Below are 26,789 nucleotides of genomic sequence, written 5' to 3' on the forward strand. Positions count from 1 at the left end.
ACTGCACTTGAGCCTTTATCGCCACTACCTGCTACACTCTATTCCAGTATTAGGAAGCTACACCGAGATGGGTAAGCTGCTGTTGGTGCCGTCAGGTGCAGTTGTTGCTGAATCGATAGGAAATGACAGCCAGGTATGCCAGTGAAAAGGTCGAGTGTTTCCTCTCCAATGTGTGCTGGAGGTTGAAGTTGAACACAGCACAGCATTAACGAGCACCTGAGTCAAGGCATTGGACTCTGGGACTATCCATTTCCTGCACCATCAGCCAAAGAGCTGTGTCGCGGAACAGCCACCCAGTGCTGGGCAAGTACACCTCATACTTACCTGGCAGGGGAGATACCATGATCAAGAAAGTGGTTCACCCAGGGCGAGGCTCAGCCATTGCACTCTGGTTGTGCTGACCCCTGCAAATTCCCCAAACGTGGGAATCTTGACTGCATATTTTTTGCTAGTGGGGTACTGCGTCCGCGCTCTCCCCCGATGACGTAGTTGTAAGCAAAGGTAAGCCGCCCAAGCTTCGGCCTTGTGTGCCAATCTCCAGGCTTCTCACGTGCTCGCAGAGCGACGTCCCCAGTATTTCCAAGTTGCTGGGAATGGGATGGTTGTGGGTGTTGTCTTTTAGCTCTAAGGAAATGTCATGCTCCCTTTCCCGGCTCTTTGTAGGTAGAACTGGATTGTTGGAGATGGATCCATGGCCATCATGCCAAGGGTTAATACTTTGGCGCTTGCTCCGTCCACTCCTGTACATTGACCTGATATTGAAGCGATGCCAGGAGCAGCTCACCATTTCAGAAGCCCAGAGGAGTTGGGAAACGGCCCGGCAGTTTGTACTGCTCGGTGTGACACAGAGCTGCTTTGCTCATGCACTCACATCTACCACTAAACCTTGGAGGTGTCCCCCGTGAGCGAGGAATGTGCCACAGCCTCAGCGGTTGATAGAAAACTGCAGCACACAACCAACGGTAAGAATGCGCTTCCAAACATGCAGTCAAATGTGGGCGGTTGATTGGCCGGCAACCCAAAAACGTTGAAGAAAGGCTGTCCCAAGGTGGCCGGCCGGGCCGACCGAGACTGTGGTGACTCTGGCGGATAGACTCCTTGGCTGCTCTCAAGGAGAGGGGCTATGTTGACTCTGGTTTTTCTTCAAAATGCTCAAGTCTTTCGCCTTTTACTAAAGACTTCCGTGGAGAGGAACGTCCAAGAGTTTAAGTTATTTTTGGTGGGCTTTGCTGTATGGCTGCGCCCTTTGAGTGTGTCAAATGTCAAGCAGCTGTCCGTCACGGCTCAGAGGTGCACTTAGATCACCTGGGGGTGGAGGTGAGCAGCAGCAGCCTTTGTTATGCGCACTTCAGAAACACGGCACCACAACAAGTAACTTGTGCGCCAAGATCTTGAGTTGGCCCCAGACACTGGTGGGCCATCGCTTCTCGGCCTTTTGGCTAAGATCAAGTGTAGTATCTGTTCTTATCAGTTTAATATCTGATATGTCCTCTATATGGGGATTAAATATTAAATGCATTTTTGAGCATTGGGCGGTGAAACCTTGGGCTTGCTCTCTTCACTCCTTGCATTGACCTGGTATTGCAGTGCCACCAGGAACGGTGCACCGTTCTCTTTTTTTCTGTGAAAACCAAAGCAAGGCTGAAACTGGAAGGACATTAACGTGTGCCCGTGCGTCAACGTAATTGCAAGCCCACGTTTCTTGTAAGGAAGCAGCAGTGTAAAAGCGTGCTGCAGTGTAAAAGCTTACAGCACCTGGTATTCCCAGGCGGTCTCCCATCCAAGTACTAACCAGGCCCGACCCTGCTTAGCTTCCGAGATCAGACGAGATCGGGCGTGCTCAGGGTGGTCTGGCCGTAAGCCGACGGGCAGGTGACACAGACTCCTTTTATAGACCAGGCAAGGCCCCCTGCTCGTGGAGGGGCTCAAAAGGCAGCCTTCCGAACACACTGCACTTGAGCCTTTATCGCCACTACCTGCTACACTCTATTCCAGTATTAGGAAGCTACACCGAGATGGGTAAGCTGCTGTTGGTGCCGTCAGGTGCAGTTGTTGCTGAATCGATAGGAAATGACAGCCAGGTATGCCAGTGAAAAGGTCGAGTGTTTCCTCTCCAATGTGTGCTGGAGGTTGAAGTTGAACACAGCACAGCATTAACGAGCACCTGAGTCAAGGCATTGGACTCTGGGACTATCCATTTCCTGCACCATCAGCCAAAGAGCTGTGTCTGGGAACAGCCACCCAGTGCTGGGCAAGTACACCTCATACTTACCTGGCAGGGGAGATACCATGATCAAGAAAGTGGTTCACCCAGGGCGAGGCTCAGCCATTGCACTCTGGTTGTGCTGACCCCTGCAAATTCCCCAAACGTGGGAATCTTGACTGCATATTTTTTGCTAGTGGGGTACTGCGTCCGCGCTCTCCCCCGATGACGTAGTTGTAAGCAAAGGTAAGCCGCCCAAGCTTCGGCCTTGTGTGCCAATCTCCAGGCTTCTCACGTGCTCGCAGAGCGACGTCCCCAGTATTTCCAAGTTGCTGGGAATGGGATGGTTGTGGGTGTTGTCTTTTAGCTCTAAGGAAATGTCATGCTCCCTTTCCCGGCTCTTTGTAGGTAGAACTGGATTGTTGGAGATGGATCCATGGCCATCATGCCAAGGGTTAATACTTTGGCGCTTGCTCCGTCCACTCCTGTACATTGACCTGATATTGAAGCGATGCCAGGAGCAGCTCACCATTTCAGAAGCCCAGAGGAGTTGGGAAACGGCCCGGCAGTTTGTACTGCTCGGTGTGACACAGAGCTGCTTTGCTCATGCACTCACATCTACCACTAAACCTTGGAGGTGTCCCCCGTGAGCGAGGAATGTGCCACAGCCTCAGCGGTTGATAGAAAACTGCAGCACACAACCAACGGTAAGAATGCGCTTCCAAACATGCAGTCAAATGTGGGCGGTTGATTGGCCGGCAACCCAAAAACGTTGAAGAAAGGCTGTCCCAAGGTGGCCGGCCGGGCCGACCGAGACTGTGGTGACTCTGGCGGATAGACTCCTTGGCTGCTCTCAAGGAGAGGGGCTATGTTGACTCTGGTTTTTCTTCAAAATGCTCAAGTCTTTCGCCTTTTACTAAAGACTTCCGTGGAGAGGAACGTCCAAGAGTTTAAGTTATTTTTGGTGGGCTTTGCTGTATGGCTGCGCCCTTTGAGTGTGTCAAATGTCAAGCAGCTGTCCGTCACGGCTCAGAGGTGCACTTAGATCACCTGGGGGTGGAGGTGAGCAGCAGCAGCCTTTGTTATGCGCACTTCAGAAACACGGCACCACAACAAGTAACTTGTGCGCCAAGATCTTGAGTTGGCCCCAGACACTGGTGGGCCATCGCTTCTCGGCCTTTTGGCTAAGATCAAGTGTAGTATCTGTTCTTATCAGTTTAATATCTGATATGTCCTCTATATGGGGATTAAATATTAAATGCATTTTTGAGCATTGGGCGGTGAAACCTTGGGCTTGCTCTCTTCACTCCTTGCATTGACCTGGTATTGCAGTGCCACCAGGAACGGTGCACCGTTCTCTTTTTTTCTGTGAAAACCAAAGCAAGGCTGAAACTGGAAGGACATTAACGTGTGCCCGTGCGTCAACGTAATTGCAAGCCCACGTTTCTTGTAAGGAAGCAGCAGTGTAAAAGCGTGCTGCAGTGTAAAAGCTTACAGCACCTGGTATTCCCAGGCGGTCTCCCATCCAAGTACTAACCAGGCCCGACCCTGCTTAGCTTCCGAGATCAGACGAGATCGGGCGTGCTCAGGGTGGTGTGGCCGTAAGCCGACGGGCAGGTGACACAGACTCCTTTTATAGACCAGGCAAGGCCCCCTGCTCGTGGAGGGGCTCAAAAGGCAGCCTTCCGAACACACTGCACTTGAGCCTTTATCGCCACTACCTGCTACACTCTATTCCAGTATTAGGAAGCTACACCGAGATGGGTAAGCTGCTGTTGGTGCCGTCAGGTGCAGTTGTTGCTGAATCGATAGGAAATGACAGCCAGGTATGCCAGTGAAAAGGTCGAGTGTTTCCTCTCCAATGTGTGCTGGAGGTTGAAGTTGAACACAGCACAGCATTAACGAGCACCTGAGTCAAGGCATTGGACTCTGGGACTATCCATTTCCTGCACCATCAGCCAAAGAGCTGTGTCTGGGAACAGCCACCCAGTGCTGGGCAAGTACACCTCATACTTACCTGGCAGGGGAGATACCATGATCAAGAAGGTGGTTCACCCAGGGCGAGGCTCAGCCATTGCACTCTGGTTGTGCTGACCCCTGCAAATTCCCCAAACGTGGGAATCTTGACTGCATATTTTTTGCTAGTGGGGTACTGCGTCCGCGCTCTCCCCCGATGACGTAGTTGTAAGCAAAGGTCAGCCGCCCAAGGTTCCGCCTTGTGTGCCCATCTCCAGGCTTCTCACGTGCTCGCAGAGCGACGTCCCCAGTATTTCCAAGTTGCTGGGAATGGGATGGTTGTGGGTGTTGTCTTTTAGCTCTAAGGAAATGTCATGCTCCCTTTCCCGGCTCTTTGTAGGTAGAACTGGATTGTTGGAGATGGATCCATGGCCATCATGCCAAGGGTTAATACTTTGGCGCTTGCTCCGTCCACTCCTGTACATTGACCTGATATTGAAGCGATGCCAGGAGCAGCTCACCATTTCAGAAGCCCGGAGGAGTTGGGAAACGGCCCGGCAGTTTGTACTGCTCGGTGTGACACAGAGCTGCTTTGCTCATGCACTCACATCTACCACTAAACCTTGGAGGTGTCCCCCGTGAGCGAGGAATGTGCCACAGCCTCAGCGGTTGATAGAAAACTGCAGCACACAACCAACGGTAAGAATGCGCTTCCAAACATGCAGTCAAATGTGGGCGGTTGATTGGCCGGCAACCCAAAAACGTTGAAGAAAGGCTGTCCCAAGGTGGCCGGCCGGGCCGACCGAGACTGTGGTGACTCTGGCGGATAGACTCGTTGGCTGCTCTCAAGGAGAGGGGCTATGTTGACTCTGGTTTTTCTTCAAAATGCTCAAGTCTTTCGCCTTTTACTAAAGACTTCCGTGGAGAGGAACGTCCAAGAGTTTAAGTTATTTTTGGTGGGCTTTGCTGTATGGCTGCGCCCTTTGAGTGTGTCAAATGTCAAGCAGCTGTCCGTCACGGCTCAGAGGTGCACTTAGATCACCTGGGGGTGGAGGTGAGCAGCAGCAGCCTTTGTTATGCGCACTTCAGAAACACGGCACCACAACAAGTAACTTGTGCGCCAAGATCTTGAGTTGGCCCCAGACACTGGTGGGCCATCGCTTCTCGGCCTTTTGGCTAAGATCAAGTGTAGTATCTGTTCTTATCAGTTTAATATCTGATATGTCCTCTATATGGGGATTAAATATTAAATGCATTTTTGAGCATTGGGCGGTGAAACCTTGGGCTTGCTCTCTTCACTCCTTGCATTGACCTGGTATTGCAGTGCCACAAGGAACGGTGCACCGTTCTCTTTTTTTCTGTGAAAACCAAAGCAAGGCTGAAACTGGAAGGACATTAACGTGTGCCCGTGCGTCAACGTAATTGCAAGCCCACGTTTCTTGTAAGGAAGCAGCAGTGTAAAAGCGTGCTGCAGTGTAAAAGCTTACAGCACCTGGTATTCCCAGGCGGTCTCCCATCCAAGTACTAACCAGGCCCGACCTTGCTTAGCTTCCGAGATCAGACGAGATCGGGCGTGCTCAGGGTGGTGTGGCCGTAAGCCGACGGGCAGGTGACACAGACTCCTTTTATAGACCAGGCAAGGCCCCCTGCTCGTGGAGGGGCTCAAAAGGCAGCCTTCCGAACACACTGCACTTGAGCCTTTATCGCCACTACCTGCTACACTCTATTCCAGTATTAGGAAGCTACACCGAGATGGGTAAGCTGCTGTTGGTGCCGTCAGGTGCAGTTGTTGCTGAATCGATAGGAAATGACAGCCAGGTATGCCAGTGAAAAGGTCGAGTGTTTCCTCTCCAATGTGTGTTGGAGGTTGAAGTTGAACACAGCACAGCATTAACGAGCACCTGAGTCAAGGCATTGGACTCTGGGACTATCCATTTCCTGCACCATCAGCCAAAGAGCTGTGTCTGGGAACAGCCACCCAGTGCTGGGCAAGTACACCTCATACTTACCTGGCAGGGGAGATACCATGATCAAGAAGGTGGTTCACCCAGGGCGAGGCTCAGCCATTGCACTCTGGTTGTGCTGACCCCTGCAAATTCCCCAAACGTGGGAATCTTGACTGCATAATTTTTGCTAGTGGGGTACTGCGTCCGCGCTCTCCCCCGATGACGTAGTTGTAAGCAAAGGTCAGCCGCCCAAGGTTCCGCCTTGTGTGCCCATCTCCAGGCTTCTCACGTGCTCGCAGAGCGACATCCCCAGTCTTTCCAAGTTGCTGGGAATGGGATGGTTGTGGGTGTTGTCTTTTAGCTCTAAGGAAATGTCATGCTCCCTTTCCCGGCTCTTTGTAGGTAGAACTGGATTGTTGGAGATGGATCCATGGCCATCATGCCAAGGGTTAATACTGTGGCGCTTGCTCCGTCCACTCCTGTACATTGACCTGATATTGAAGCGATGCCAGGAGCAGCTCACCATTTCAGAAGCCCGGAGGAGTTGGGAAACGGCCCGGCAGTTTGTACTGCTCGGTGTGACACAGAGCTGCTTTGCTCATGCACTCACATCTACCACTAAACCTTGGAGGTGTCCCCCGTGAGCGAGGAATGTGCCACAGCCTCAGCGGTTGATAGAAAACTGCAGCACACAACCAACGGTAAGAATGCGCTTCCAAACATGCAGTCAAATGTGGGCGGTTGATTGGCCGGCAAACCAAAAACGTTGAAGAAAGGCTGTCCCAAGGTGGCCGGCCGGGCCAACCGAGACTGTGGTGACTCTGGCGGATAGACTCCTTGGCTGCTCTCAAGGAGAGGGGCTATGTTGACTCTGGTTTTTCTTCAAAATGCTCAAGTCTTTCGCCTTTTACTAAAGACTTCCGTGGAGAGGAACGTCCAAGAGTTTAAGTTATTTTTGGTGGGCTTTGCTGTATGGCTGCGCCCTTTGAGTGTGTCAAATGTCAAGCAGCTGTCCGTCACGGCTCAGAGGTGCACTTAGATCACCTGGGGGTGGAGGTGAGCAGCAGCAGCCTTTGTTATGCGCACTTCAGAAACACGGCACCACAACAAGTAACTTGTGCGCCAAGATCTTGAGTTGGCCCCAGACACTGGTGGGCCATCGCTTCTCGGCCTTTTGGCTAAGATCAAGTGTAGTATCTGTTCTTATCAGTTTAATATCTGATATGTCCTCTATATGGGGATTAAATATTAAATGCATTTTTGAGCATTGGGCGGTGAAACCTTGGGCTTGCTCTCTTCACTCCTTGCATTGACCTGGTATTGCAGTGCCACCAGGAACGGTGCACCGTTCTCTTTTTTTCTGTGAAAACCAAAGCAAGGCTGAAACTGGAAGGACATTAACGTGTGCCCGTGCGTCAACGTAATTGCAAGCCCACGTTTCTTGTAAGGAAGCAGCAGTGTAAAAGCGTGCTGCAGTGTAAAAGCTTACAGCACCTGGTATTCCCAGGCGGTCTCCCATCCAAGTACTAACCAGGCCCGACCCTGCTTAGCTTCCGAGATCAGACGAGATCGGGCGTGCTCAGGGTGGTGTGGCCGTAAGCCGACGGGCAGGTGACACAGACTCCTTTTATAGACCAGGCAAGGCCCCCTGCTCGTGGAGGGGCTCAAAAGGCAGCCTTCCGAACACACTGCACTTGAGCCTTTATCGCCACTACCTGCTACACTCTATTCCAGTATTAGGAAGCTACACCGAGATGGGTAAGCTGCTGTTGGTGCCGTCAGGTGCAGTTGTTGCTGAATCGATAGGAAATGACAGCCAGGTATGCCAGTGAAAAGGTCGAGTGTTTCCTCTCCAATGTGTGCTGGAGGTTGAAGTTGAACACAGCACAGCATTAACGAGCACCTGAGTCAAGGCATTGGACTCTGGGACTATCCATTTCCTGCACCATCAGCCAAAGAGCTGTGTCTGGGAACAGCCACCCAGTGCTGGGCAAGTACACCTCATACTTACCTGGCAGGGGAGATACCATGATCAAGAAGGTGGTTCACCCAGGGCGAGGCTCAGCCATTGCACTCTGGTTGTGCTGACCCCTGCAAATTCCCTAAACGTGGGAATCTTGACTGCATAATTTTTGCTAGTGGGGTACTGCGTCCGCGCTCTCCCCCGATGACGTAGTTGTAAGCAAAGGTCAGCCGCCCAAGGTTCCGCCTTGTGTGCCCATCTCCAGGCTTCTCACGTGCTCGCAGAGCGACGTCCCCAGTCTTTCCAAGTTGCTGGGAATGGGATGGTTGTGGGTGTTGTCTTTTAGCTCTAAGGAAATGTCATGCTCCCTTTCCCGGCTCTTTGTAGGTAGAACTGGATTGTTGGAGATGGATCCATGGCCATCATGCCAAGGGTTAATACTTTGGCGCTTGCTCCGTCCACTCCTGTACATTGACCTGATATTGAAGCGATGCCAGGAGCAGCTCACCATTTCAGAAGCCCGGAGGAGTTGGCAAACGGCCCGGCAGTTTGTACTGCTCGGTGTGACACAGAGCTGCTTTGCTCATGCACTCACATCTACCACTAAACCTTGGAGGTGTCCCCCGTGAGCGAGGAATGTGCCACAGCCTCAGCGGTTGATAGAAAACTGCAGCACACAACCAACGGTAAGAATGCGCTTCCAAACATGCAGTCAAATGTGGGCGGTTGATTGGCCGGCAAACCAAAAACGTTGAAGAAAGGCTGTCCCAAGGTGGCCGGCCGGGCCGACCGAGACTGTGGTGACTCTGGCGGATAGACTCCTTGGCTGCTCTCAAGGAGAGGGGCTATGTTGACTCTGGTTTTTCTTCAAAATGCTCAAGTCTTTCGCCTTTTACTAAAGACTTCCGTGGAGAGGAACGTCCAAGAGTTTAAGTTATTTTTGGTGGGCTTTGCTGTATGGCTGCGCCCTTTGAGTGTGTCAAATGTCAAGCAGCTGTCCGTCACGGCTCAGAGGTGCACTTAGATCACCTGGGGGTGGAGGTGAGCAGCAGCAGCCTTTGTTATGCGCACTTCAGAAACACGGCACCACAACAAGTAACTTGTGCGCCAAGATCTTGAGTTGGCCCCAGACACTGGTGGGCCATCGCTTCTCGGCCTTTTGGCTAAGATCAAGTGTAGTATCTGTCTTTATCAGTTTAATATCTGATATGTCCTCTATATGGGGATTAAATATTAAATGCATTTTTGAGCATTGGGCGGTGAAACCTTGGGCTTGCTCTCTTCACTCCTTGCATTGACCTGGTATTGCAGTGCCACCAGGAACGGTGCACCGTTCTCTTTTTTTCTGTGAAAACCAAAGCAAGGCTGAAACTGGAAGGACATTAACGTGTGCCCGTGCGTCAACGTAATTGCAAGCCCACGTTTCTTGTAAGGAAGCAGCAGTGTAAAAGCGTGCTGCAGTGTAAAAGCTTACAGCACCTGGTATTCCCAGGCGGTCTCCCATCCAAGTACTAACCAGGCCCGACCCTGCTTAGCTTCCGAGATCAGACGAGATCGGGCGTGCTCAGGGTGGTGTGGCCGTAAGCCGACGGGCAGGTGACACAGACTCCTTTTATAGACCAGGCAAGGCCCCCTGCTCGTGGAGGGGCTCAAAAGGCAGCCTTCCGAACACACTGCACTTGAGCCTTTATCGCCACTACCTGCTACACTCTATTCCAGTATTAGGAAGCTACACCGAGATGGGTAAGCTGCTGTTGGTGCCGTCAGGTGCAGTTGTTGCTGAATCGATAGGAAATGACAGCCAGGTATGCCAGTGAAAAGGTCGAGTGTTTCCTCTCCAATGTGTGCTGGAGGTTGAAGTTGAACACAGCACAGCATTAACGAGCACCTGAGTCAAGGCATTGGACTCTGGGACTATCCATTTCCTGCACCATCAGCCAAAGAGCTGTGTCTGGGAACAGCCACCCAGTGCTGGGCAAGTACACCTCATACTTACCTGGCAGGGGAGATACCATGATCAAGAAGGTGGTTCACCCAGGGCGAGGCTCAGCCATTGCACTCTGGTTGTGCTGACCCCTGCAAATTCCCTAAACGTGGGAATCTTGACTGCATAATTTTTGCTAGTGGGGTACTGCGTCCGCGCTCTCCCCCGATGACGTAGTTGTAAGCAAAGGTCAGCCGCCCAAGGTTCAGCCTTGTGTGCCCATCTCCAGGCTTCTCACGTGCTCGCAGAGCGACATCCCCAGTCTTTCCAAGTTGCTGGGAATGGGATGGTTGTGGGTGTTGTCTTTTAGCTCTAAGGAAATGTCATGCTCCCTTTCCCGGCTCTTTGTAGGTAGAACTGGATTGTTGGAGATGGATCCATGGCCATCATGCCAAGGGTTAATACTTTGGCGCTTGCTCCGTCCACTCCTGTACATTGACCTGATATTGAAGCGATGCCAGGAGCAGCTCACCATTTCAGAAGCCCGGAGGAGTTGGGAAACGGCCCGGCAGTTTGTACTGCTCGGTGTGACACAGAGCTGCTTTGCTCATGCACTCACATCTACCACTAAACCTTGGAGGTGTCCCCCGTGAGCGAGGAATGTGCCACAGCCTCAGCGGTTGATAGAAAACTGCAGCACACAACCAACGGTAAGAATGCGCTTCCAATCATGCAGTCAAATGTGGGCGGTTGATTGGCCGGCAAACCAAAAACGTTGAAGAAAGGCTGTCCCAAGGTGGCCGGCCGGGCCGACCGAGACTGTGGTGACTCTGGCGGATAGACTCCTTGGCTGCTCTCAAGGAGAGGGGCTATGTTGACTCTGGTTTTTCTTCAAAATGCTCAAGTCTTTCGCCTTTTACTAAAGACTTCCGTGGAGAGGAACGTCCAAGAGTTTAAGTTATTTTTGGTGGGCTTTGCTGTATGGCTGCGCCCTTTGAGTGTGTCAAATGTCAAGCAGCTGTCCGTCACGGCTCAGAGGTGCACTTAGATCACCTGGGGGTGGAGGTGAGCAGCAGCAGCCTTTGTTATGCGCACTTCAGAAACACGGCACCACAACAAGTAACTTGTGCGCCAAGATCTTGAGTTGGCCCCAGACACTGGTGGGCCATCGCTTCTCGGCCTTTTGGCTAAGATCAAGTGTAGTATCTGTTCTTATCAGTTTAATATCTGATATGTCCTCTATATGGGGATTAAATATTAAATGCATTTTTGAGCATTGGGCGGTGAAACCTTGGGCTTGCTCTCTTCACTCCTTGCATTGACCTGGTATTGCAGTGCCACCAGGAACGGTGCACCGTTCTCTTTTTTTCTGTGAAAACCAAAGCAAGGCTGAAACTGGAAGGACATTAACGTGTGCCCGTGCGTCAACGTAATTGCAAGCCCACGTTTCTTGTAAGGAAGCAGCAGTGTAAAAGCGTGCTGCAGTGTAAAAGCTTACAGCACCTGGTATTCCCAGGCGGTCTCCCATCCAAGTACTAACCAGGCCCGACCCTGCTTAGCTTCCGAGATCAGACGAGATCGGGCGTGCTCAGGGTGGTGTGGCCGTAAGCCGACGGGCAGGTGACACAGACTCCTTTTATAGACCAGGCAAGGCCCCCTGCTCGTGGAGGGGCTCAAAAGGCAGCCTTCCGAACACACTGCACTTGAGCCTTTATCGCCACTACCTGCTACACTCTATTCCAGTATTAGGAAGCTACACCGAGATGGGTAAGCTGCTGTTGGTGCCGTCAGGTGCAGTTGTTGCTGAATCGATAGGAAATGACAGCCAGGTATGCCAGTGAAAAGGTCGAGTGTTTCCTCTCCAATGTGTGCTGGAGGTTGAAGTTGAACACAGCACAGCATTAACGAGCACCTGAGTCAAGGCATTGGACTCTGGGACTATCCATTTCCTGCACCATCAGCCAAAGAGCTGTGTCTGGGAACAGCCACCCAGTGCTGGGCAAGTACACCTCATACTTACCTGGCAGGGGAGATACCATGATCAAGAAGGTGGTTCACCCAGGGCGAGGCTCAGCCATTGCACTCTGGTTGTGCTGACCCCTGCAAATTCCCTAAACGTGGGAATCTTGACTGCATAATTTTTGCTAGTGGGGTACTGCGTCCGCGCTCTCCCCCGATGACGTAGTTGTAAGCAAAGGTCAGCCGCCCAAGGTTCAGCCTTGTGTGCCCATCTCCAGGCTTCTCACGTGCTCGCAGAGCGACATCCCCAGTCTTTCCAAGTTGCTGGGAATGGGATGGTTGTGGGTGTTGTCTTTTAGCTCTAAGGAAATGTCATGCTCCCTTTCCCGGCTCTTTGTAGGTAGAACTGGATTGTTGGAGATGGATCCATGGCCATCATGCCAAGGGTTAATACTTTGGCGCTTGCTCCGTCCACTCCTGTACATTGACCTGATATTGAAGCGATGCCAGGAGCAGCTCACCATTTCAGAAGCCCGGAGGAGTTGGGAAACGGCCCGGCAGTTTGTACTGCTCGGTGTGACACAGAGCTGCTTTGCTCATGCACTCACATCTACCACTAAACCTTGGAGGTGTCCCCCGTGAGCGAGGAATGTGCCACAGCCTCAGCGGTTGATAGAAAACTGCAGCACACAACCAACGGTAAGAATGCGCTTCCAAACATGCAGTCAAATGTGGGCGGTTGATTGGCCGGCAACCCAAAAACGTTGAAGAAAGGCTGTCCCAAGGTGGCCGGCCGGGCCGACCGAGACTGTGGTGACTCTGGCGGATAGACTCCTTGGCTGCTCTCAAGGAGAGGGGCTATGTTGACCCTGGTTTTTCTTCAAAATGCTCAAGTCTTTCGCCTTTTACTAAAGACTTCCGTGGAGAGGAACGTCCAAGAGTTTAAGTTATTTTTGGTGGGCTTTGCTGTATGGCTGCGCCCTTTGAGTGTGTCAAATGTCAAGCAGCTGTCCGTCACGGCTCAGAGGTGCACTTAGATCACCTGGGGGTGGAGGTGAGCAGCAGCAGCCTTTGTTATGCGCACTTCAGAAACACGGCACCACAACAAGTAACTTGTGCGCCAAGATCTTGAGTTGGCCCCAGACACTGGTGGGCCATCGCTTCTCGGCCTTTTGGCTAAGATCAAGTGTAGTATCTGTTCTTATCAGTTTAATATCTGATATGTCCTCTATATGGGGATTAAATATTAAATGCATTTTTGAGCATTGGGCGGTGAAACCTTGGGCTTGCTCTCTTCACTCCTTGCATTGACCTGGTATTGCAGTGCCACAAGGAACGGTGCACCGTTCTCTTTTTTTCTGTGAAAACCAAAGCAAGGCTGAAACTGGAAGGACATTAACGTGTGCCCGTGCGTCAACGTAATTGCAAGCCCACGTTTCTTGTAAAGGAAGCAGCAGTGTAAAAGCGTGCTGCAGTGTAAAAGCTTACAGCACCTGGTATTCCCAGGCGGTCTCCCATCCAAGTACTAACCAGGCCCGACCTTGCTTAGCTTCCGAGATCAGACGAGATCGGGCGTGCTCAGGGTGGTGTGGCCGTAAGCCGACGGGCAGGTGACACAGACTCCTTTTATAGACCAGGCAAGGCCCCCTGCTCGTGGAGGGGCTCAAAAGGCAGCCTTCCGAACACACTGCACTTGAGCCTTTATCGCCACTACCTGCTACACTCTATTCCAGTATTAGGAAGCTACACCGAGATGGGTAAGCTGCTGTTGGTGCCGTCAGGTGCAGTTGTTGCTGAATCGATAGGAAATGACAGCCAGGTATGCCAGTGAAAAGGTCGAGTGTTTCCTCTCCAATGTGTGCTGGAGGTTGAAGTTGAACACAGCACAGCATTAACGAGCACCTGAGTCAAGGCATTGGACTCTGGGACTATCCATTTCCTGCACCATCAGCCAAAGAGCTGTGTCTGGGAACAGCCACCCAGTGCTGGGCAAGTACACCTCATACTTACCTGGCAGGGGAGATACCATGATCAAGAAGGTGGTTCACCCAGGGCGAGGCTCAGCCATTGCACTCTGGTTGTGCTGACCCCTGCAAATTCCCTAAACGTGGGAATCTTGACTGCATAATTTTTGCTAGTGGGGTACTGCGTCCGCGCTCTCCCCCGATGACGTAGTTGTAAGCAAAGGTCAGCCGCCCAAGGTTCCGCCTTGTGTGCCCATCTCCAGGCTTCTCACGTGCTCGCAGAGCGACGTCCCCAGTCTTTCCAAGTTGCTGGGAATGGGATGGTTGTGGGTGTTGTCTTTTAGCTCTAAGGAAATGTCATGCTCCCTTTCCCGGCTCTTTGTAGGTAGAACTGGATTGTTGGAGATGGATCCATGGCCATCATGCCAAGGGTTAATACTTTGGCGCTTGCTCCGTCCACTCCTGTACATTGACCTGATATTGAAGCGATGCCAGGAGCAGCTCACCATTTCAGAAGCCCGGAGGAGTTGGCAAACCGCCCGGCAGTTTGTACTGCTCGGTGTGACACAGAGCTGCTTTGCTCATGCACTCACATCTACCACTAAACCTTGGAGGTGTCCCCCGTGAGCGAGGAATGTGCCACAGCCTCAGCGGTTGATAGAAAACTGCAGCACACAACCAACGGTAAGAATGCGCTTCCAAACATGCAGTCAAATGTGGGCGGTTGATTGGCCGGCAAACCAAAAACGTTGAAGAAAGGCTGTCCCAAGGTGGCCGGCCGGGCCGACCGAGACTGTGGTGACTCTGGCGGATAGACTCCTTGGCTGCTCTCAAGGAGAGGGGCTATGTTGACTCTGGTTTTTCTTCAAAATGCTCAAGTCTTTCGCCTTTTACTAAAGACTTCCGTGGAGAGGAACGTCCAAGAGTTTAAGTTATTTTTGGTGGGCTTTGCTGTATGGCTGCGCCCTTTGAGTGTGTCAAATGTCAAGCAGCTGTCCGTCACGGCTCAGAGGTGCACTTAGATCACCTGGGGGTGGAGGTGAGCAGCAGCAGCCTTTGTTATGCGCACTTCAGAAACACGGCACCACAACAAGTAACTTGTGCGCCAAGATCTTGAGTTGGCCCCAGACACTGGTGGGCCATCGCTTCTCGGCCTTTTGGCTAAGATCAAGTGTAGTATCTGTTCTTATCAGTTTAATATCTGATATGTCCTCTATATGGGGATTAAATATTAAATGCATTTTTGAGCATTGGGCGGTGAAACCTTGGGCTTGCTCTCTTCACTCCTTGCATTGACCTGGTATTGCAGTGCCACCAGGAACGGTGCACCGTTCTCTTTTTTTCTGTGAAAACCAAAGCAAGGCTGAAACTGGAAGGACATTAACGTGTGCCCGTGCGTCAACGTAATTGCAAGCCCACGTTTCTTGTAAGGAAGCAGCAGTGTAAAAGCGTGCTGCAGTGTAAAAGCGTGCTGCAGTGTAAAAGCGTGCTGCAGTGTAAAAGCGTGCTGCAGTGTAAAAGCGTGCTGCAGTGTAAAAGCGTGCTGCAGTGTAAAAGCGTGCTGCAGTGTAAAAGCTTACAGCACCTGGTATTCCCAGGCGGTCTCCCATCCAAGTACTAACCAGGCCCGACCCTGCTTAGCTTCCGAGATCAGACGAGATCGGGCGTGCTCAGGGTGGTGTGGCCGTAAGCCGACGGGCAGGTGACACAGACTCCTTTTATAGACCAGGCAAGGCCCCCTGCTCGTGGAGGGGCTCAAAAGGCAGCCTTCCGAACACACTGCACTTGAGCCTTTATCGCCACTACCTGCTACACTCTATTCCAGTATTAGGAAGCTACACCGAGATGGGTAAGCTGCTGTTGGTGCCGTCAGGTGCAGTTGTTGCTGAATCGATAGGAAATGACAGCCAGGTATGCCAGTGAAAAGGTCGAGTGTTTCCTCTCCAATGTGTGCTGGAGGTTGAAGTTGAACACAGCACAGCATTAACGAGCACCTGAGTCAAGGCATTGGACTCTGGGACTATCCATTTCCTGCACCATCAGCCAAAGAGCTGTGTCTGGGAACAGCCACCCAGTGCTGGGCAAGTACACCTCATACTTACCTGGCAGGGGTGATACCATGATCAAGAAGGTGGTTCACCCAGGGCGAGGCTCAGCCATTGCACTCTGGTTGTGCTGACCCCTGCAAATTCCCCAAACGTGGGAATCTTGACTGCATATTTTTTGCTAGTGGGGTACTGCGTCCGCGCTCTCCCCCGATGACGTAGTTGTAAGCAAAGGTCAGCCGCCCAAGGTTCCGCCTTGTGTGCCCATCTCCAGGCTTCTCACGTGCTCGCAGAGCGACGTCCCCAGTATTTCCAAGTTGCTGGGAATGGGATGGTTGTGGGTGTTGTCTTTTAGCTCTAAGGAAATGTCATGCTCCCTTTCCCGGCTCTTTGTAGGTAGAACTGGATTGTTGGAGATGGATCCATGGCCATCATGCCAAGGGTTAATACTTTGGCGCTTGCTCCGTCCACTCCTGTACATTGACCTGATATTGAAGCGATGCCAGGAGCAGCTCACCATTTCAGAAGCCCGGAGGAGTTGGGAAACGGCCCGGCAGTTTGTACTGCTCGGTGTGACACAGAGCTGCTTTGCTCATGCACTCACATCTACCACTAAACCTTGGAGGTGTCCCCCGTGAGCGAGGAATGTGCCACAGCCTCAGCGGTTGATAGAAAACTGCAGCACACAACCAACGGTAAGAATGCGCTTCCAAACATGCAGTCAAATGTGGGCGGTTGATTGGCCGGCAACCCAAAAACGTTGAAGAAAGGCTGTCCCAAGGTGGCCGGCCGGGCCGACCGAGACTGTGGTGACTCTGGCGGATAGACTCCTTGGCTGCTCTCAAGGAGAGGGGCTATGTTGACTCTGGTTTTTCTTCAAAATGCTCAAGTCTTTCGCCTTTTACTAAAGACTTCCGTGGAGAGGAACGTCCAAGAGTTTAAGTTATTTTTGGTGGGCTTTGCTGTATGGCTGCGCCCTTTGAGTGTGTCAAATGTCAAGCAGCTGTCCGTCACGGCTCAGAGGTGCACTTAGATCACCTGGGGGTGGAGGTGAGCAGCAGCAGCCTTTGTTATGCGCACTTCAGAAACACGGCACCACAACAAGTAACTTGTGCGCCAAGATCTTGAGTTGGCCCCAGACACTGGTGGGCCATCGCTTCTCGGCCTTTTGGCTAAGATCAAGTGTAGTATCTGTTCTTATCAGTTTAATATCTGATATGTCCTCTATATGGGGATTAAATATTAAATGCATTTTTGAGCATTGGGCGGTGAAACCTTGGGCTTGCTCTCTTCACTCCTTGCATTGACCTGGTATTGCAGTGCCACAAGGAACGGTGCACCGTTCTCTTTTTTTCTGTGAAAACCAAAGCAAGGCTGAAACTGGAAGGACATTAACGTGTGCCCGTGCGTCAACGTAATTGCAAGCCCACGTTTCTTGTAAGGAAGCAGCAGTGTAAAAGGGTGCTGCAGTGTAAAAGCTTACAGCACCTGGTATTCCCAGGCGGTCTCCCATCCAAGTACTAACCAGGCCCGACCCTGCTTAACTTCCGAGATCAGACGAGATCGGGCGTGCTCAGGGTGGTGTGGCCGTAAGCCGACGGGCAGGTGACACAGACTCCTTTTATAGACCAGGCAAGGCCCCCTGCTCGTGGAGGGGCTCAAAAGGCAGCCTTCCGAACACACTGCACTTGAGCCTTTATCGCCACTACCTGCTACACTCTATTCCAGTATTAGGAAGCTACACCGAGATGGGTAAGCTGCTGTTGGTGCCGTCAGGTGCAGTTGTTGCTGAATCGATAGGAAATGACAGCCAGGTATGCCAGTGAAAAGGTCGAGTGTTTCCTCTCCAATGTGTGCTGGAGGTTGAAGTTGAACACAGCACAGCATTAACGAGCACCTGAGTCAAGGCATTGGACTCTGGGACTATCCATTTCCTGCACCATCAGCCAAAGAGCTGTGTCTGGGAACAGCCACCCAGTGCTGGGCAAGTACACCTCATACTTACCTGACAGGGGAGATACCATGATCAAGAAGGTGGTTCACCCAGGGCGAGGCTCAGCCATTGCACTCTGGTTGTGCTGACCCCTGCAAATTCCCCAAACGTGGGAATCTTGACTGCATATTTTTTGCTAGTGGGGTACTGCGTCCGCGCTCTCCCCCGATGACGTAGTTGTAAGCAAAGGTCAGCCGCCCAAGGTTCCGCCTTGTGTGCCCATCTCCAGGCTTCTCACGTGCTCGCAGAGCGACGTCCCCAGTCTTTCCAAGTTGCTGGGAATGGGATGGTTGTGGGTGTTGTCTTTTAGCTCTAAGGAAATGTCATGCTCCCTTTCCCGGCTCTTTGTAGGTAGAACTGGATTGTTGGAGATGGATCCATGGCCATCATGCCAAGGGTTAATACTTTGGCGCTTGCTCCGTCCACTCCTGTACATTGACCTGATATTGAAGCGATGCCAGGAGCAGCTCACCATTTCAGAAGCCCGGAGGAGTTGGGAAACGGCCCGGCAGTTTGTACTGCTCGGTGTGACACAGAGCTGCTTTGCTCATGCACTCACATCTACCACTAAACCTTGGAGGTGTCCCCCGTGAGCGAGGAATGTGCCACAGCCTCAGCGGTTGATAGAAAACTGCAGCACACAACCAACGGTAAGAATGCGCTTCCAAACATGCAGTCAAATGTGGGCGGTTGATTGGCCGGCAAACCAAAAACGTTGAAGAAAGGCTGTCCCAAGGTGGCCGGCCGGGCCGACCGAGACTGTGGTGACTCTGGCGGATAGACTCCTTGGCTGCTCTCAAGGAGAGGGGCTATGTTGACTCTGGTTTTTCTTCAAAATGCTCAAGTCTTTCGCCTTTTTCTAAAGACTTCCGTGGAGAGGAACGTCCAAGAGTTTAAGTTATTTTTGGTGGGCTTTGCTGTATGGCTGCGCCCTTTGAGTGTGTCAAATGTCAAGCAGCTGTCCGTCACGGCTCAGAGGTGCACTTAGATCACCTGGGGGTGGAGGTGAGCAGCAGCAGCCTTTGTTATGCGCACTTCAGAAACACGGCACCACAACAAGTAACTTGTGCGCCAAGATCTTGAGTTGGCCCCAGACACTGGTGGGCCATCGCTTCTCGGCCTTTTGGCTAAGATCAAGTGTAGTATCTGTCTTTATCAGTTTAATATCTGATATGTCCTCTATATGGGGATTAAATATTAAATGCATTTTTGAGCATTGGGCGGTGAAACCTTGGGCTTGCTCTCTTCACTCCTTGCATTGACCTGGTATTGCAGTGCCACCAGGAACGGTGCACCGTTCTCTTTTTTTCTGTGAAAACCAAAGCAAGGCTGAAACTGGAAGGACATTAACGTGTGCCCGTGCGTCAACGTAATTGCAAGCCCACGTTTCTTGTAAGGAAGCAGCAGTGTAAAAGCGTGCTGCAGTGTAAAAGCTTACAGCACCTGGTATTCCCAGGCGGTCTCCCATCCAAGTACTAACCAGGCCCGACCCTGCTTAGCTTCCGAGATCAGACGAGATCGGGCGTGCTCAGGGTGGTGTGGCCGTAAGCCGACGGGCAGGTGACACAGACTCCTTTTATAGACCAGGCAAGGCCCCCTGCTCGTGGAGGGGCTCAAAAGGCAGCCTTCCGAACACACTGCACTTGAGCCTTTATCGCCACTACCTGCTACACTCTATTCCAGTATTAGGAAGCTACACCGAGATGGGTAAGCTGCTGTTGGTGCCGTCAGGTGCAGTTGTTGCTGAATCGATAGGAAATGACAGCCAGGTATGCCAGTGAAAAGGTCGAGTGTTTCCTCTCCAATGTGTGCTGGAGGTTGAAGTTGAACACAGCACAGCATTAACGAGCACCTGAGTCAAGGCATTGGACTCTGGGACTATCCATTTCCTGCACCATCAGCCAAAGAGCTGTGTCTGGGAACAGCCACCCAGTGCTGGGCAAGTACACCTCATACTTACCTGGCAGGGGAGATACCATGATCAAGAAAGTGGTTCACCCAGGGCGAGGCTCAGCCATTGCACTCTGGTTGTGCTGACCCCTGCAAATTCCCCAAACGTGGGAATCTTGACTGCATATTTTTTGCTAGTGGGGTACTGCGTCCGCGCTCTCCCCCGATGACGTAGTTGTAAGCAAAGGTAAGCCGCCCAAGCTTCGGCCTTGTGTGCCAATCTCCAGGCTTCTCACGTGCTCGCAGAGCGACGTCCCCAGTATTTCCAAGTTGCTGGGAATGGGATGGTTGTGGGTGTTGTCTTTTAGCTCTAAGGAAATGTCATGCTCCCTTTCCCGGCTCTTTGTAGGTAGAACTGGATTGTTGGAGATGGATCCATGGCCATCATGCCAAGGGTTAATACTTTGGCGCTTGCTCCGTCCACTCCTGTACATTGACCTGATATTGAAGCGATGCCAGGAGCAGCTCACCATTTCAGAAGCCCGGAGGAGTTGGGAAACGGCCCGGCAGTTTGTACTGCTCGGTGTGACACAGAGCTGCTTTGCTCATGCACTCACATCTACCACTAAACCTTGGAGGTGTCCCCCGTGAGCGAGGAATGTGCCACAGCCTCAGCGGTTGATAGAAAACTGCAGCACACAACCAACGGTAAGAATGCGCTTCCAAACATGCAGTCAAATGTGGGCGGTTGATTGGCCGGCAAACCAAAAACGTTGAAGAAAGGCTGTCCCAAGGTGGCCGGCCGGGCCGACCGAGACTGTGGTGACTCTGGCGGATAGACTCCTTGGCTGCTCTCAAGGAGAGGGGCTATGTTGACTCTGGTTTTTCTTCAAAATGCTCAAGTCTTTCGCCTTTTACTAAAGACTTCTGTGGAGAGGAACGTCCAAGAGTTTAAGTTATTTTTGGTGGGCTTTGCTGTATGGCTGCGCCCTTTGAGTGTGTCAAATGTCAAGCAGCTGTCCGTCACGGCTCAGAGGTGCACTTAGATCACCTGGGGGTGGAGGTGAGCAGCAGCAGCCTTTGTTATGCGCACTTCAGAAACACGGCACCACAACAAGTAACTTGTGCGCCAAGATCTTGAGTTGGCCCCAGACACTGGTGGGCCATCGCTTCTCGGCCTTTTGGCTAAGATCAAGTGTAGTATCTGTTCTTATCAGTTTAATATCTGATATGTCCTCTATATGGGGATTAAATATTAAATGCATTTTTGAGCATTGGGCGGTGAAACCTTGGGCTTGCTCTCTTCACTCCTTGCATTGACCTGGTATTGCAGTGCCACCAGGAACGGTGCACCGTTCTCTTTTTTTCTGTGAAAACCAAAGCAAGGCTGAAACTGGAAGGACATTAACGTGTGCCCGTGCGTCAACGTAATTGCAAGCCCACGTTTCTTGTAAGGAAGCAGCAGTGTAAAAGCGTGCTGCAGTGTAAAAGCGTGCTGCAGTGTAAAAGCGTGCTGCAGTGTAAAAGCGTGCTGCAGTGTAAAAGCTTACAGCACCTGGTATTCCCAGGCGGTCTCCCATCCAAGTACTAACCAGGCCCGACCCTGCTTAGCTTCCGAGATCAGACGAGATCGGGCGTGCTCAGGGTGGTGTGGCCGTAAGCCGACGGGCAGGTGACACAGACTCCTTTTATAGACCAGGCAAGGCCCCCTGCTCGTGGAGGGGCTCAAAAGGCAGCCTTCCGAACACACTGCACTTGAGCCTTTATCGCCACTACCTGCTACACTCTATTCCAGTATTAGGAAGCTACACCGAGATGGGTAAGCTGCTGTTGGTGCCGTCAGGTGCAGTTGTTGCTGAATCGATAGGAAATGACAGCCAGGTATGCCAGTGAAAAGGTCGAGTGTTTCCTCTCCAATGTGTGCTGGAGGTTGAAGTTGAACACAGCACAGCATTAACGAGCACCTGAGTCAAGGCATTGGACTCTGGGACTATCCATTTCCTGCACCATCAGCCAAAGAGCTGTGTCTGGGAACAGCCACCCAGTGCTGGGCAAGTACACCTCATACTTACCTGGCAGGGGAGATACCATGATCAAGAAAGTGGTTCACCCAGGGCGAGGCTCAGCCATTGCACTCTGGTTGTGCTGACCCCTGCAAATTCCCCAAACGTGGGAATCTTGACTGCATATTTTTTGCTAGTGGGGTACTGCGTCCGCGCTCTCCCCCGATGACGTAGTTGTAAGCAAAGGTAAGCCGCCCAAGCTTCGGCCTTGTGTGCCAATCTCCAGGCTTCTCACGTGCTCGCAGAGCGACGTCCCCAGTATTTCCAAGTTGCTGGGAATGGGATGGTTGTGGGTGTTGTCTTTTAGCTCTAAGGAAATGTCATGCTCCCTTTCCCGGCTCTTTGTAGGTAGAACTGGATTGTTGGAGATGGATCCATGGCCATCATGCCAAGGGTTAATACTTTGGCGCTTGCTCCGTCCACTCCTGTACATTGACCTGATATTGAAGCGATGCCAGGAGCAGCTCACCATTTCAGAAGCCTGGAGGAGTTGGGAAACGGCCCGGCAGTTTGTACTGCTCGGTGTGACACAGAGCTGCTTTGCTCATGCACTCACATCTACCACTAAACCTTGGAGGTGTCCCCCGTGAGCGAGGAATGTGCCACAGCCTCAGCGGTTGATAGAAAACTGCAGCACACAACCAACGGTAAGAATGCGCTTCCAAACATGCAGTCAAATGTGGGCGGTTGATTGGCCGGCAAACCAAAAACGTTGAAGAAAGGCTGTCCCAAGGTGGCCGGCCGGGCCGACCGAGACTGTGGTGACTCTGGCGGATAGACTCCTTGGCTGCTCTCAAGGAGAGGGGCTATGTTGACTCTGGTTTTTCTTCAAAATGCTCAAGTCTTTCGCCTTTTACTAAAGACTTCCGTGGAGAGGAACGTCCAAGAGTTTAAGTTATTTTTGGTGGGCTTTGCTGTATGTCTGCGCCCTTTGAGTGTGTCAAATGTCAAGCAGCTGTCCGTCACGGCTCAGAGGTGCACTTAGATCACCTGGGGGTGGAGGTGAGCAGCAGCAGCCTTTGTTATGCGCACTTCAGAAACACGGCACCACAACAAGTAACTTGTGCGCCAAGATCTTGAGTTGGCCCCAGACACTGGTGGGCCATCGCTTCTCGGCCTTTTGGCTAAGATCAAGTGTAGTATCTGTTCTTATCAGTTTAATATCTGATATGTCCTCTATATGGGGATTAAATATTAAATGCATTTTTGAGCATTGGGCGGTGAAACCTTGGGCTTGCTCTCTTCACTCCTTGCATTGACCTGGTATTGCAGTGCCACAAGGAACGGTGCACCGTTCTCTTTTTTTCTGTGAAAACCAAAGCAAGGCTGAAACTGGAAGGACATTAACGTGTGCCCGTGCGTCAACGTAATTGCAAGCCCACGTTTCTTGTAAGGAAGCAGCAGTGTAAAAGGGTGCTGCAGTGTAAAAGCTTACAGCACCTGGTATTCCCAGGCGGTCTCCCATCCAAGTACTAACCAGGCCCGACCCTGCTTAGCTTCCGAGATCAGACGAGATCGGGCGTGCTCAGGGTGGTGTGGCCGTAAGCCGACGGGCAGGTGACACAGACTCCTTTTATAGACCAGGCAAGGCCCCCTGCTCGTGGAGGGGCTCAAAAGGCAGCCTTCCGAACACACTGCACTTGAGCCTTTATCGCCACTACCTGCTACACTCTATTCCAGTATTAGGAAGCTACACCGAGATGGGTAAGCTGCTGTTGGTGCCGTCAGGTGCAGTTGTTGCTGAATCGATAGGAAATGACAGCCAGGTATGCCAGTGAAAAGGTCGAGTGTTTCCTCTCCAATGTGTGCTGGAGGTTGAAGTTGAACACAGCACAGCATTAACGAGCACCTGAGTCAAGGCATTGGACTCTGGGACTATCCATTTCCTGCACCATCAGCCAAAGAGCTGTGTCTGGGAACAGCCACCCAGTGCTGGGCAAGTACACCTCATACTTACCTGGCAGGGGAGATACCATGATCAAGAAGGTGGTTCACCCAGGGCGAGGCTCAGCCATTGCACTCTGGTTGTGCTGACCCCTGCAAATTCCCCAAACGTGGGAATCTTGACTGCATATTTTTTGCTAGTGGGGTACTGCGTCCGCGCTCTCCCCCGATGACGTAGTTGTAAGCAAAGGTCAGCCGCCCAAGGTTCCGCCTTGTGTGCCCATCTCCAGGCTTCTCACGTGCTCGCAGAGCGACGTCCCCAGTATTTCCAAGTTGCTGGGAATGGGATGGTTGTGGGTGTTGTCTTTTAGCTCTAAGGAAATGTCATGCTCCCTTTCCCGGCTCTTTGTAGGTAGAACTGGATTGTTGGAGATGGATCCATGGCCATCATGCCAAGGGTTAATACTTTGGCGCTTGCTCCGTCCACTCCTGTACATTGACCTGATATTGAAGCGATGCCAGGAGCAGCTCACCATTTCAGAAGCCCGGAGGAGTTGGGAAACGGCCCGGCAGTTTGTACTGCTCGGTGTGACACAGAGCTGCTTTGCTCATGCACTCACATCTACCACTAAACCTTGGAGGTGTCCCCCGTGAGCGAGGAATGTGCCACAGCCTCAGCGGTTGATAGAAAACTGCAGCACACAACCAACGGTAAGAATGCGCTTCCAAACATGCAGTCAAATGTGGGCGGTTGATTGGCCGGCAAACCAAAAACGTTGAAGAAAGGCTGTCCCAAGGTGGCCGGCCGGGCCGACCGAGACTGTGGTGACTCTGAAGGATAGACTCCTTGGCTGCTCTCAAGGAGAGGGGCTATGTTGACTCTGGTTTTTCTTCAAAATGCTCAAGTCTTTCGCCTTTTACTAAAGACTTCCGTGGAGAGGAACGTCCAAGAGTTTAAGTTATTTTTGGTGGGCTTTGCTGTATGGCTGCGCCCTTTGAGTGTGTCAAATGTCAAGCAGCTGTCCGTCACGGCTCAGAGGTGCACTTAGATCACCTGGGGGTGGAGGTGAGCAGCAGCAGCCTTTGTTATGCGCACTTCAGAAACACGGCACCACAACAAGTAACTTGTGCGCCAAGATCTTGAGTTGGCCCCAGACACTGGTGGGCCATCGCTTCTCGGCCTTTTGGCTAAGATCAAGTGTAGTATCTGTTCTTATCAGTTTAATATCTGATATGTCCTCTATATGGGGATTAAATATTAAATGCATTTTTGAGCATTGGGCGGTGAAACCTTGGGCTTGCTCTCTTCACTCCTTGCATTGACCTGGTATTGCAGTGCCACCAGGAACGGTGCACCGTTCTCTTTTTTTCTGTGAAAACCAAAGCAAGGCTGAAACTGGAAGGACATTAACGTGTGCCCGTGCGTCAACGTAATTGCAAGCCCACGTTTCTTGTAAGGAAGCAGCAGTGTAAAAGCGTGCTGCAGTGTAAAAGCGTGCTGCAGTGTAAAAGTGTGCTGCAGTGTAAAAGCTTACAGCACCTGGTATTCCCAGGCGGTCTCCCATCCAAGTACTAACCAGGCCCGACCCCGCTTAGCTTCCGAGATCAGACGAGATCGGGCGTGCTCAGGGTGGTGTGGCCGTAAGCCGACGGGCAGGTGACACAGACTCCTTTTATAGACCAGGCAAGGCCCCCTGCTCGTGGAGGGGCTCAAAAGGCAGCCTTCCAAACACACTGCACTTGAGCCTTTATCGCCACTACCTGCTACACTCTATTCCAGTATTAGGAAGCTACACCGAGATGGGTAAGCTGCTGTTGGTGCCGTCAGGTGCAGTTGTTGCTGAATCGATAGGAAATGACAGCCAGGTATGCCAGTGAAAAGGTCGAGTGTTTCCTCTCCAATGTGTGCTGGAGGTTGAAGTTGAACACAGCACAGCATTAACGAGCACCTGAGTCAAGGCATTGGACTCTGGGACTATCCATTTCCTGCACCATCAGCCAAAGAGCTGTGTCTGGGAACAGCCACCCTGTGCTGGGCAAGTACACCTCATACTTACCTGGCAGGGGAGATACCATGATCAAGAAGGTGGTTCACCCAGGGTGAGGCTCAGCCATTGCACTCTGGTTGTGCTGACCCCTGCAAATTCTCCAAACGTGGGAATCTTGACTGCATATTTTTTGCTAGTGGGGTACTGCGTCCGCGCTCTCCCCCGATGACGTAGTTGTAAGCAAAGGTCAGCCGCCCAAGGTTCCGCCTTGTGTGCCCATCTCCAGTCTTCTCACGTGCTCGCAGAGCGACGTCCCCAGTATTTCCAAGTTGCTGGGAATGGGATGGTTGTGGGTGTTGTCTTTTAGCTCTAAGGAAATGTCATGCTCCCTTTCCCGGCTCTTTGTAGGTAGAACTGGATTGTTGGAGATGGATCCATGGCCATCATGCCAAGGGTTAATACTTTGGCGCTTGCTCCGTCCACTCCTGTACATTGACCTGATATTGAAGCGATGCCAGGAGCAGCTCACCATTTCAGAAGCCCGGAGGAGTTGGGAAACGGCCCGGCAGTTTGTACTGCTCGGTGTGACACAGAGCTGCTTTGCTCATGCACTCACATCTACCACTAAACCTTGGAGGTGTCCCCCGTGAGCGAGGAATGTGCCACAGCCTCAGCGGTTGATAGAAAACTGCAGCACACAACCAACGGTAAGAATGCGCTTCCAAACATGCAGTCAAATGTGGGCGGTTGATTGGCCGGCAACCCAAAAACGTTGAAGAAAGGCTGTCCCAAGGTGGCCGGCCGGGCCGACCGAGACTGTGGTGACTCTGGCGGATAGACTCCTTGGCTGCTCTCAAGGAGAGGGGCTATGTTGACTCTGGTTTTTCTTCAAAATGCTCAAGTCTTTCGCCTTTTACTAAAGACTTCCGTGGAGAGGAACGTCCAAGAGTTTAAGTTATTTTTGGTGGGCTTTGCTGTATGGCTGCGCCCTTTGAGTGTGTCAAATGTCAA

General features: G+C 51.9%; 54 non-coding genes across 54 annotated transcripts; 41 read left to right on the forward strand and 13 right to left on the reverse strand.

The window, feature by feature from the left end:
• Positions 1–316: 316 nt before the first annotated feature.
• On the forward strand, positions 317–480 carry LOC131452036 (U1 spliceosomal RNA). The gene has a single exon (XR_009236862.1). It is a non-coding gene; the product is annotated as a U1 spliceosomal RNA (small nuclear RNA).
• Positions 481–1,127: 647 nt separating this feature from the next.
• Positions 1,128–1,240, forward strand: LOC131452311 (U5 spliceosomal RNA). Its single transcript, XR_009237125.1, has one exon. It is a non-coding gene; the product is annotated as a U5 spliceosomal RNA (small nuclear RNA).
• Positions 1,241–1,419: 179 nt separating this feature from the next.
• Positions 1,420–1,612, forward strand: LOC131452158 (U2 spliceosomal RNA). The gene has a single exon (XR_009236980.1). It is a non-coding gene; the product is annotated as a U2 spliceosomal RNA (small nuclear RNA).
• Positions 1,613–1,743: 131 nt separating this feature from the next.
• Positions 1,744–1,862, reverse strand: LOC131451858 (5S ribosomal RNA). Its single transcript, XR_009236694.1, has one exon. It is a non-coding gene; the product is annotated as a 5S ribosomal RNA (ribosomal RNA).
• Positions 1,863–2,264: 402 nt separating this feature from the next.
• LOC131452037 (U1 spliceosomal RNA) lies at positions 2,265–2,428 on the forward strand. Its single transcript, XR_009236863.1, has one exon. It is a non-coding gene; the product is annotated as a U1 spliceosomal RNA (small nuclear RNA).
• A 647-nt stretch (positions 2,429–3,075) lies between these two features.
• On the forward strand, positions 3,076–3,188 carry LOC131452312 (U5 spliceosomal RNA). Its single transcript, XR_009237126.1, has one exon. It is a non-coding gene; the product is annotated as a U5 spliceosomal RNA (small nuclear RNA).
• Positions 3,189–3,367: 179 nt separating this feature from the next.
• Positions 3,368–3,560, forward strand: LOC131452159 (U2 spliceosomal RNA). The gene has a single exon (XR_009236981.1). It is a non-coding gene; the product is annotated as a U2 spliceosomal RNA (small nuclear RNA).
• Positions 3,561–3,691: 131 nt separating this feature from the next.
• Positions 3,692–3,810, reverse strand: LOC131451828 (5S ribosomal RNA). The gene has a single exon (XR_009236665.1). It is a non-coding gene; the product is annotated as a 5S ribosomal RNA (ribosomal RNA).
• Positions 3,811–4,212: 402 nt separating this feature from the next.
• Positions 4,213–4,376, forward strand: LOC131451990 (U1 spliceosomal RNA). Its single transcript, XR_009236819.1, has one exon. It is a non-coding gene; the product is annotated as a U1 spliceosomal RNA (small nuclear RNA).
• Positions 4,377–5,023: 647 nt separating this feature from the next.
• LOC131452313 (U5 spliceosomal RNA) lies at positions 5,024–5,136 on the forward strand. The gene has a single exon (XR_009237127.1). It is a non-coding gene; the product is annotated as a U5 spliceosomal RNA (small nuclear RNA).
• Positions 5,137–5,315: 179 nt separating this feature from the next.
• LOC131452220 (U2 spliceosomal RNA) lies at positions 5,316–5,508 on the forward strand. Its single transcript, XR_009237038.1, has one exon. It is a non-coding gene; the product is annotated as a U2 spliceosomal RNA (small nuclear RNA).
• A 131-nt stretch (positions 5,509–5,639) lies between these two features.
• LOC131451881 (5S ribosomal RNA) lies at positions 5,640–5,758 on the reverse strand. Its single transcript, XR_009236717.1, has one exon. It is a non-coding gene; the product is annotated as a 5S ribosomal RNA (ribosomal RNA).
• A 402-nt stretch (positions 5,759–6,160) lies between these two features.
• LOC131451951 (U1 spliceosomal RNA) lies at positions 6,161–6,324 on the forward strand. Its single transcript, XR_009236782.1, has one exon. It is a non-coding gene; the product is annotated as a U1 spliceosomal RNA (small nuclear RNA).
• A 647-nt stretch (positions 6,325–6,971) lies between these two features.
• Positions 6,972–7,084, forward strand: LOC131452314 (U5 spliceosomal RNA). Its single transcript, XR_009237128.1, has one exon. It is a non-coding gene; the product is annotated as a U5 spliceosomal RNA (small nuclear RNA).
• Positions 7,085–7,263: 179 nt separating this feature from the next.
• LOC131452160 (U2 spliceosomal RNA) lies at positions 7,264–7,456 on the forward strand. The gene has a single exon (XR_009236982.1). It is a non-coding gene; the product is annotated as a U2 spliceosomal RNA (small nuclear RNA).
• A 131-nt stretch (positions 7,457–7,587) lies between these two features.
• LOC131451829 (5S ribosomal RNA) lies at positions 7,588–7,706 on the reverse strand. Its single transcript, XR_009236666.1, has one exon. It is a non-coding gene; the product is annotated as a 5S ribosomal RNA (ribosomal RNA).
• Positions 7,707–8,108: 402 nt separating this feature from the next.
• On the forward strand, positions 8,109–8,272 carry LOC131451961 (U1 spliceosomal RNA). The gene has a single exon (XR_009236791.1). It is a non-coding gene; the product is annotated as a U1 spliceosomal RNA (small nuclear RNA).
• A 647-nt stretch (positions 8,273–8,919) lies between these two features.
• On the forward strand, positions 8,920–9,032 carry LOC131452315 (U5 spliceosomal RNA). The gene has a single exon (XR_009237129.1). It is a non-coding gene; the product is annotated as a U5 spliceosomal RNA (small nuclear RNA).
• A 179-nt stretch (positions 9,033–9,211) lies between these two features.
• On the forward strand, positions 9,212–9,404 carry LOC131452224 (U2 spliceosomal RNA). Its single transcript, XR_009237042.1, has one exon. It is a non-coding gene; the product is annotated as a U2 spliceosomal RNA (small nuclear RNA).
• A 131-nt stretch (positions 9,405–9,535) lies between these two features.
• LOC131451830 (5S ribosomal RNA) lies at positions 9,536–9,654 on the reverse strand. The gene has a single exon (XR_009236667.1). It is a non-coding gene; the product is annotated as a 5S ribosomal RNA (ribosomal RNA).
• Positions 9,655–10,056: 402 nt separating this feature from the next.
• On the forward strand, positions 10,057–10,220 carry LOC131451962 (U1 spliceosomal RNA). The gene has a single exon (XR_009236792.1). It is a non-coding gene; the product is annotated as a U1 spliceosomal RNA (small nuclear RNA).
• Positions 10,221–10,867: 647 nt separating this feature from the next.
• LOC131452316 (U5 spliceosomal RNA) lies at positions 10,868–10,980 on the forward strand. The gene has a single exon (XR_009237130.1). It is a non-coding gene; the product is annotated as a U5 spliceosomal RNA (small nuclear RNA).
• Positions 10,981–11,159: 179 nt separating this feature from the next.
• On the forward strand, positions 11,160–11,352 carry LOC131452161 (U2 spliceosomal RNA). The gene has a single exon (XR_009236983.1). It is a non-coding gene; the product is annotated as a U2 spliceosomal RNA (small nuclear RNA).
• Positions 11,353–11,483: 131 nt separating this feature from the next.
• Positions 11,484–11,602, reverse strand: LOC131451832 (5S ribosomal RNA). The gene has a single exon (XR_009236669.1). It is a non-coding gene; the product is annotated as a 5S ribosomal RNA (ribosomal RNA).
• Positions 11,603–12,004: 402 nt separating this feature from the next.
• On the forward strand, positions 12,005–12,168 carry LOC131451963 (U1 spliceosomal RNA). The gene has a single exon (XR_009236793.1). It is a non-coding gene; the product is annotated as a U1 spliceosomal RNA (small nuclear RNA).
• Positions 12,169–12,815: 647 nt separating this feature from the next.
• LOC131451802 (U5 spliceosomal RNA) lies at positions 12,816–12,928 on the forward strand. Its single transcript, XR_009236639.1, has one exon. It is a non-coding gene; the product is annotated as a U5 spliceosomal RNA (small nuclear RNA).
• A 179-nt stretch (positions 12,929–13,107) lies between these two features.
• Positions 13,108–13,300, forward strand: LOC131452221 (U2 spliceosomal RNA). The gene has a single exon (XR_009237039.1). It is a non-coding gene; the product is annotated as a U2 spliceosomal RNA (small nuclear RNA).
• A 132-nt stretch (positions 13,301–13,432) lies between these two features.
• Positions 13,433–13,551, reverse strand: LOC131451882 (5S ribosomal RNA). The gene has a single exon (XR_009236718.1). It is a non-coding gene; the product is annotated as a 5S ribosomal RNA (ribosomal RNA).
• Positions 13,552–13,953: 402 nt separating this feature from the next.
• LOC131451964 (U1 spliceosomal RNA) lies at positions 13,954–14,117 on the forward strand. The gene has a single exon (XR_009236794.1). It is a non-coding gene; the product is annotated as a U1 spliceosomal RNA (small nuclear RNA).
• A 647-nt stretch (positions 14,118–14,764) lies between these two features.
• LOC131452317 (U5 spliceosomal RNA) lies at positions 14,765–14,877 on the forward strand. The gene has a single exon (XR_009237131.1). It is a non-coding gene; the product is annotated as a U5 spliceosomal RNA (small nuclear RNA).
• A 179-nt stretch (positions 14,878–15,056) lies between these two features.
• On the forward strand, positions 15,057–15,249 carry LOC131452162 (U2 spliceosomal RNA). Its single transcript, XR_009236984.1, has one exon. It is a non-coding gene; the product is annotated as a U2 spliceosomal RNA (small nuclear RNA).
• A 239-nt stretch (positions 15,250–15,488) lies between these two features.
• On the reverse strand, positions 15,489–15,607 carry LOC131451833 (5S ribosomal RNA). The gene has a single exon (XR_009236670.1). It is a non-coding gene; the product is annotated as a 5S ribosomal RNA (ribosomal RNA).
• Positions 15,608–16,009: 402 nt separating this feature from the next.
• On the forward strand, positions 16,010–16,173 carry LOC131451905 (U1 spliceosomal RNA). The gene has a single exon (XR_009236738.1). It is a non-coding gene; the product is annotated as a U1 spliceosomal RNA (small nuclear RNA).
• A 647-nt stretch (positions 16,174–16,820) lies between these two features.
• On the forward strand, positions 16,821–16,933 carry LOC131452319 (U5 spliceosomal RNA). The gene has a single exon (XR_009237133.1). It is a non-coding gene; the product is annotated as a U5 spliceosomal RNA (small nuclear RNA).
• Positions 16,934–17,112: 179 nt separating this feature from the next.
• Positions 17,113–17,305, forward strand: LOC131452222 (U2 spliceosomal RNA). Its single transcript, XR_009237040.1, has one exon. It is a non-coding gene; the product is annotated as a U2 spliceosomal RNA (small nuclear RNA).
• Positions 17,306–17,436: 131 nt separating this feature from the next.
• LOC131451746 (5S ribosomal RNA) lies at positions 17,437–17,555 on the reverse strand. The gene has a single exon (XR_009236586.1). It is a non-coding gene; the product is annotated as a 5S ribosomal RNA (ribosomal RNA).
• A 402-nt stretch (positions 17,556–17,957) lies between these two features.
• On the forward strand, positions 17,958–18,121 carry LOC131452059 (U1 spliceosomal RNA). The gene has a single exon (XR_009236884.1). It is a non-coding gene; the product is annotated as a U1 spliceosomal RNA (small nuclear RNA).
• Positions 18,122–18,768: 647 nt separating this feature from the next.
• Positions 18,769–18,881, forward strand: LOC131451790 (U5 spliceosomal RNA). Its single transcript, XR_009236628.1, has one exon. It is a non-coding gene; the product is annotated as a U5 spliceosomal RNA (small nuclear RNA).
• Positions 18,882–19,060: 179 nt separating this feature from the next.
• On the forward strand, positions 19,061–19,253 carry LOC131452225 (U2 spliceosomal RNA). The gene has a single exon (XR_009237043.1). It is a non-coding gene; the product is annotated as a U2 spliceosomal RNA (small nuclear RNA).
• A 131-nt stretch (positions 19,254–19,384) lies between these two features.
• Positions 19,385–19,503, reverse strand: LOC131451834 (5S ribosomal RNA). Its single transcript, XR_009236671.1, has one exon. It is a non-coding gene; the product is annotated as a 5S ribosomal RNA (ribosomal RNA).
• Positions 19,504–19,905: 402 nt separating this feature from the next.
• Positions 19,906–20,069, forward strand: LOC131452038 (U1 spliceosomal RNA). Its single transcript, XR_009236864.1, has one exon. It is a non-coding gene; the product is annotated as a U1 spliceosomal RNA (small nuclear RNA).
• Positions 20,070–20,716: 647 nt separating this feature from the next.
• Positions 20,717–20,829, forward strand: LOC131451796 (U5 spliceosomal RNA). Its single transcript, XR_009236633.1, has one exon. It is a non-coding gene; the product is annotated as a U5 spliceosomal RNA (small nuclear RNA).
• Positions 20,830–21,008: 179 nt separating this feature from the next.
• LOC131452163 (U2 spliceosomal RNA) lies at positions 21,009–21,201 on the forward strand. The gene has a single exon (XR_009236985.1). It is a non-coding gene; the product is annotated as a U2 spliceosomal RNA (small nuclear RNA).
• A 185-nt stretch (positions 21,202–21,386) lies between these two features.
• Positions 21,387–21,505, reverse strand: LOC131451835 (5S ribosomal RNA). Its single transcript, XR_009236672.1, has one exon. It is a non-coding gene; the product is annotated as a 5S ribosomal RNA (ribosomal RNA).
• A 402-nt stretch (positions 21,506–21,907) lies between these two features.
• Positions 21,908–22,071, forward strand: LOC131452039 (U1 spliceosomal RNA). Its single transcript, XR_009236865.1, has one exon. It is a non-coding gene; the product is annotated as a U1 spliceosomal RNA (small nuclear RNA).
• A 647-nt stretch (positions 22,072–22,718) lies between these two features.
• LOC131452232 (U5 spliceosomal RNA) lies at positions 22,719–22,830 on the forward strand. Its single transcript, XR_009237049.1, has one exon. It is a non-coding gene; the product is annotated as a U5 spliceosomal RNA (small nuclear RNA).
• Positions 22,831–23,010: 180 nt separating this feature from the next.
• On the forward strand, positions 23,011–23,203 carry LOC131452223 (U2 spliceosomal RNA). The gene has a single exon (XR_009237041.1). It is a non-coding gene; the product is annotated as a U2 spliceosomal RNA (small nuclear RNA).
• A 131-nt stretch (positions 23,204–23,334) lies between these two features.
• On the reverse strand, positions 23,335–23,453 carry LOC131451836 (5S ribosomal RNA). The gene has a single exon (XR_009236673.1). It is a non-coding gene; the product is annotated as a 5S ribosomal RNA (ribosomal RNA).
• Positions 23,454–23,855: 402 nt separating this feature from the next.
• On the forward strand, positions 23,856–24,019 carry LOC131451991 (U1 spliceosomal RNA). The gene has a single exon (XR_009236820.1). It is a non-coding gene; the product is annotated as a U1 spliceosomal RNA (small nuclear RNA).
• Positions 24,020–24,666: 647 nt separating this feature from the next.
• LOC131452320 (U5 spliceosomal RNA) lies at positions 24,667–24,779 on the forward strand. The gene has a single exon (XR_009237134.1). It is a non-coding gene; the product is annotated as a U5 spliceosomal RNA (small nuclear RNA).
• Positions 24,780–24,958: 179 nt separating this feature from the next.
• On the forward strand, positions 24,959–25,151 carry LOC131452164 (U2 spliceosomal RNA). The gene has a single exon (XR_009236986.1). It is a non-coding gene; the product is annotated as a U2 spliceosomal RNA (small nuclear RNA).
• Positions 25,152–25,318: 167 nt separating this feature from the next.
• On the reverse strand, positions 25,319–25,437 carry LOC131451860 (5S ribosomal RNA). Its single transcript, XR_009236696.1, has one exon. It is a non-coding gene; the product is annotated as a 5S ribosomal RNA (ribosomal RNA).
• A 402-nt stretch (positions 25,438–25,839) lies between these two features.
• On the forward strand, positions 25,840–26,003 carry LOC131452046 (U1 spliceosomal RNA). The gene has a single exon (XR_009236872.1). It is a non-coding gene; the product is annotated as a U1 spliceosomal RNA (small nuclear RNA).
• A 647-nt stretch (positions 26,004–26,650) lies between these two features.
• Positions 26,651–26,763, forward strand: LOC131452321 (U5 spliceosomal RNA). Its single transcript, XR_009237135.1, has one exon. It is a non-coding gene; the product is annotated as a U5 spliceosomal RNA (small nuclear RNA).
• Positions 26,764–26,789: the final 26 nt, after the last annotated feature.

Source organism: Solea solea, unplaced genomic scaffold (genome assembly GCF_958295425.1).
Source record: "Solea solea unplaced genomic scaffold, fSolSol10.1 scaffold_48, whole genome shotgun sequence".
NCBI lineage: Eukaryota > Metazoa > Chordata > Actinopteri > Pleuronectiformes > Soleidae > Solea > Solea solea.